The sequence below is a fragment of the Manduca sexta genome, chromosome 11 (assembly GCF_014839805.1).
Source record: "Manduca sexta isolate Smith_Timp_Sample1 chromosome 11, JHU_Msex_v1.0, whole genome shotgun sequence".
Taxonomy (NCBI): Eukaryota; Metazoa; Arthropoda; class Insecta; order Lepidoptera; family Sphingidae; genus Manduca; species Manduca sexta.
The window spans coordinates 9,698,982-9,704,228 of record NC_051125.1 but is presented as its reverse complement, the minus strand read 5'-3'; positions in this window follow the sequence as shown (position 1 = coordinate 9,704,228).

Here is a 5,247-nt window from a genome sequence, read left to right as displayed (position 1 = left end):
AACTAACATTATCTTTTACATTTGGAACCAAGTCATTTAATTGTATAAAAGTAAGAACGCATGTAAACGATTTACAATACAAAAAAAAAACACAAATTTTAAAAAAATAGCCTGAACTAAAAGAAATATTAAAAATAGTAAATATGACCGGACCTCAACATTCCCTTGCCCACGATTATAAAGGCGCACTCACACTGTATGACGTATTGTAATCGCCTACCTTACTTACCTGTTTACTCCTAATAGCCCCACTCAAGGCAAGACGGCACAAAACCCCAATACAGGCCATATTATCCTAACAATTCGGTACTAAACTGCATGCAATCGTTGTTTTTAGGCCATACAAGCCTCTATTAGGTTTTTGCCGGACTATCTCTATAAATCTTTGTGAGAGCGTCGTTACTCGCTGGTCAATACACGTCTGGCTCAGGAACATTTTTTATTCATAGCTTTGTATTGGGTTGGGACCGGTGGTAATACGGAAACTTGAATCTGTAATTCATTAGCTGTAATTGGATTTTAGAGGGATTTATTTTATCTTCGGTTGGTGTAGTCTGTATGTCTTGAACTTACACTCGTTGATAAAATAGATTTAGCGTTTTTAACATTTATTTGTTTGACAATTAACTCAAAACTAAAATAGTATTTATTACTTATAACAAAAACTTAACATATTTACTTACTAAAAGACAACAATTTTAATCAAATTAGTTAACAAATAAGCAAAAGAGCAAGGACATAAAAATATAGCTAGCGAAATGCAACGATTGTGAACGTCCGTCCGATCCTAAGCAAAATGCAAGCAAAAGTGTTCCGCCGACGCAATGGTCCGCTGGCCAGCTGGTTCAATTTCGCGCCCCTTTTTCTTTCTTTTTTTTTCGCACGTCTAACCGCTTTAACTTTCTCATTATAGATTATACTGATGACAGATAAATACTATATTAATTAAATATAATGTATTTTATAAGATTTATAAGATCAGTTACTTATATTATTTGTTAAAATAAAAACTCCTTTGTTGCTTTTTGTTCCCAAAGAAAGTACTTTCCCGAGTACTTCTCAAGTATGCAGATTCCCATACGATGTTTTCCTTACCGTTAAAGCAAGCGATAAATCACAAAGAATACACAGATAACTTTAGAAAAGTCGGAGGTGTGTGCCCTTGGGATTTGAAGGCTGCCAATTAGACTATCGCAGCTTTCTATCGCTAATATTATACAAATATTCTGCTCTGAGACAATCTCTATTTCGGTTTAACTAGTTACTAGAGTATTTAAAGCATCCTCGTTAATATTTAACACAGCACTGCACTCAGCACTAAGCTAAGTAAATTTACCTTGTACTCGGTAGCATACATAATCAATAGGGATATTGCAGCAGGCTTCGTACTAAGACTCATGATTTCAATAGTCTCATTCTTTATACTAAAGTTATAAGCCTCGTGCTCGGCTTCGACTGAAGCTTATGTATGATGGTGTAGATATACCCGAAATATTTTGTATTTATCGCAATTCGAATATACACTAATGACCTTACTCGTTCTGTACACAACGATTTAAATGAGAAGTGAATGAATGAATGAACGAGAGGTGATAACCTCGACATTCTGTTGGAACCCCCACTTCACTTACGATCATTTACAGTGGAGCCATTTAGCCGTACACGTTAAAAATACGATAATATATGTTAATATAGTGTTAATACGGCCTCAACAAGCCAGTAGAATTCTGAAGACCAACGAGGGATATCATAAACGAATAGGAAAAATATTATTAGAACCCAATACTTCCCAGAATAATTGGAACTAACGCAATATAATGACACTCGACTCCAAACTACACACACATCACGCAATTATCCCCGAAAGGGTAAGCAGAGACGCAACCAGGGCACCCACTTTTCGCCAAGTGTGTTCCGTCCCATGATAGGGGACGAGCCTATCGCCATATCAGGGACAAATTCCAGACACCAGGCTGATACTGAGCAGAAAAACCCTAACACATACTTTAAAATGCATTTTAAATTGTACATATTTCTGCTGTAGCTTTAGTCAGTTTGAACATCCATAATCTCCGTTCGTGCATGATGTATGAGGAAAAATATGAAAACTATTAACTTTCTGTGATATTTGCTAGATGCGATGGTATGTTGCAGATTGTGAGGACGTAAACGCGTTTATTTGGATTTAGATATGAAATAATGTTTTTAAAGCTGTAGAAACTGTCGCATGTTATAAATTATAGAAGTGGCAATAGTCTTTTTGCGTATGGAACGGACTGCCGAGACGAATTCGGTTAAAATCCCAAAGTCAAACCTCTGACTTTTCGCAATAATTTGTGTATTCTTTGTGATTTATCGCTTGCTTTGACTGTGAAGCAAAACATCGTGTGAAAACCTGCATACCTAAGAAGTTTTATAAGAATTTTGAGGATGTCTGTAGTCTACCAATCCGCACTAGGCCAGCGTGGTGGACTAAAGCCTAATCCCTCTCAGTAGTAATGGAGGCCCGTGCTCAACAGTGGGACAATATATAATATAGGGCTGATATTATTATTATGTAATAAATAATTTAAAGATTTTTTTTTTATTTATTATAACAAGTAATAATTTAATGAATAAATATTCTAACAATTATTCAAATAATCAACTACTTCACAATATAATTATTTATTTAGAGTATGTCGTTGGCGGCTGTACTGTTATTAACTGTCATTTGTTATTAACATTTCTATATCAAGTTAAATAAAAACCGTGGAATTAAGTGATTTTTTGAACCTGTAAAATGTTGTACATTGTTTAGATCCATCAATATTCACTCTACCACCAGTTCATAAATCGCTTCTCATCAGAGACCGATGGAAAAGAAATTCTAGGGTTTTTCTTTTCAAAATTAAGATATAAACTACAGTACATGACTCAAAGAGAAAAAAAATACAGCTTTTTTTATTAATATTTAGAGCAGTTAATTTTATTAGCATAATAGGTAATAATTTTTTTTTTATTCCGATATGAGTGCACAGCCTCTCAACCAGTTTCTAATATTAATTTGAAAAGCACCGTGTAATGTCTTGTTTAAGTTTTAATTAAATCTAAATTGTGACGCTACCTACTTTCTATAAACTAGCGTGGCACGCTAAGGCTCTTATCACACTGGTGACTTGCTAGCAAATTCACAGTGAAAAGTCGGAGCAGAAGCGTTGATACTTAGTTGCGCTCTTCCAATCTATTCGATAAAAATCAATTGTCTCACTCTGGATACAGCGACGAGTAATACTTAGTAGTAGAAATATAAGCGCAGCGTTGGACGTTCACCTGCAAGGTGGACAGACTTGATAAAGGTCGCAGGAACACGATAGATGCAGGCCGCTTTCGACAGGTCCGTATGAAAATCTTTGGGGGAGGCCTATATTTAGCAGTGGACTTTATGTGGTTGATGATAATGATGAATTGTAGAAGTACTTAGAATGTTGGTTCGCATTCATTTTATATATCTTCGAATTAGCAAAGATAACAGCTATGTTGCTCCGTCGAAATCCATTGTTACTGACTGTCTAAACCGTGCTGCGAGCCGGCTGTTTGTTTCACTGCGAAATAGCAGCAAATTTGCTGAATCCACTCTGATCATATTTCACCAGTGTGATAGGTGTCTAATAATCAAGTGATGTACCGGGCTCGTTATTAAGGTGTATAAATATATAAAAAAAATGAAATGTAAAAAATATGAAAAGCAATAAACATTTGCGCAAAAAAAAGTTTTGAACCGTGATGTCAAACGTGAAAAATGCTGACATTTGTGAATGTTAATTAATGTGAAATTGAATATAATATGAAATAATTTTAGTGAATTAATGAATAAAATAATTTCAATGCGAAAACTGAGCGACAGAATTTAATCTACTTTACACCATTCCAGTACCACTTGGAAAATAAAAAGTGTGCACTCCTCAAAAATGTTTACTCATAAAATCCAACATTTACAAACTTGCAAAACTTGAAAGAGCTGGTAATCATAAAACACGAAAGAGTAAAGAGAAATCCACAACTTGAAATGTATTCTTACAAGAGCCCCGTACTCTTGAAAATAAGGTCACGGCGTACATAAACTTTAATTCTATTTTAATTTATAAAGGAGCTAGTGTAATCTATTTCTAAAACGCATACAAACTTTCATATTAATATTAATAACCTTGTATGTGCAATGTATTCACGATTTTTCTGATATTATGCTTTAAAAATATAGCATAAAACTGCTGCAATTTACGGATTTTCTTCTAATAGCTTACGGATTGAAATAAAACAATTTTACGGATTTTATCGCGGTTTATTATACTGTCATTTTTTCCTGGCGTTTCAAAAACTTTGCAGCCTTCATGGTCACGGGATTAAGATGTTAGTCGTCCGAAAATTCAAAATTTCAATATCTACCTACATTTTACAATTATACAAAAATAACCTACTAAACTTAAGGTTTATTCCACCACCCTAGCATAATATACACTAGAAAGATCGAGTATTTCAACACTTTAGACTAGATGATGGATTAAAAGCCTGAGTGTAATGTCAATCATATAAATAGACTTCTTTTTTTATTGCTGTGAATGACGAGATAAGCTTGCCGTTCGCCTGATGGTAAGCAATACGACCGCCAATAAACAGTGGAAACACCATCGCACATCTTGAAATACAAAGTATTGTTTGGTAACCACTGCGTTCGCCATCCTGAGACGTGAGATGTTAAGTCTCATTATGTCCAGTAGGTACACTGGCTACAATACCCTTCAAACTGGAACACATACGACACATTGCTGATTGACGGTATGAATAGACATTGCAATGGTACCTATCCAGGCAGATTCTCACATATGAGAGACCTAACACCAGATATATATATAAATAGACTAGAAAACATATTATCTACTTCAAATGTTAAGGCCGTCTACAAATAACCCTAACATAGTTCGCAGGAGGCCCAGATACTGTCCTCGTAACTGGCAATTGTCGTAACTTTAGAACAAGTATTATTTGTCTTCGAACATTAAACCTGGAAACGTGGAAAGTTTCAGTTCTTGCAACTTTGTGACTTCGAATGTTTAACTGAAGGTATTAAACGTATCCGTCTACTTTGCCTGCTGATAGCCTATGCAACCCGGATTTAGTCACGGTCGTATCAAAATAGGTTATGCCTAGTAACAGACTGGGTTTCTGCATATTCTTTTTAATTACGAATACACTTAAACATCTAAAATC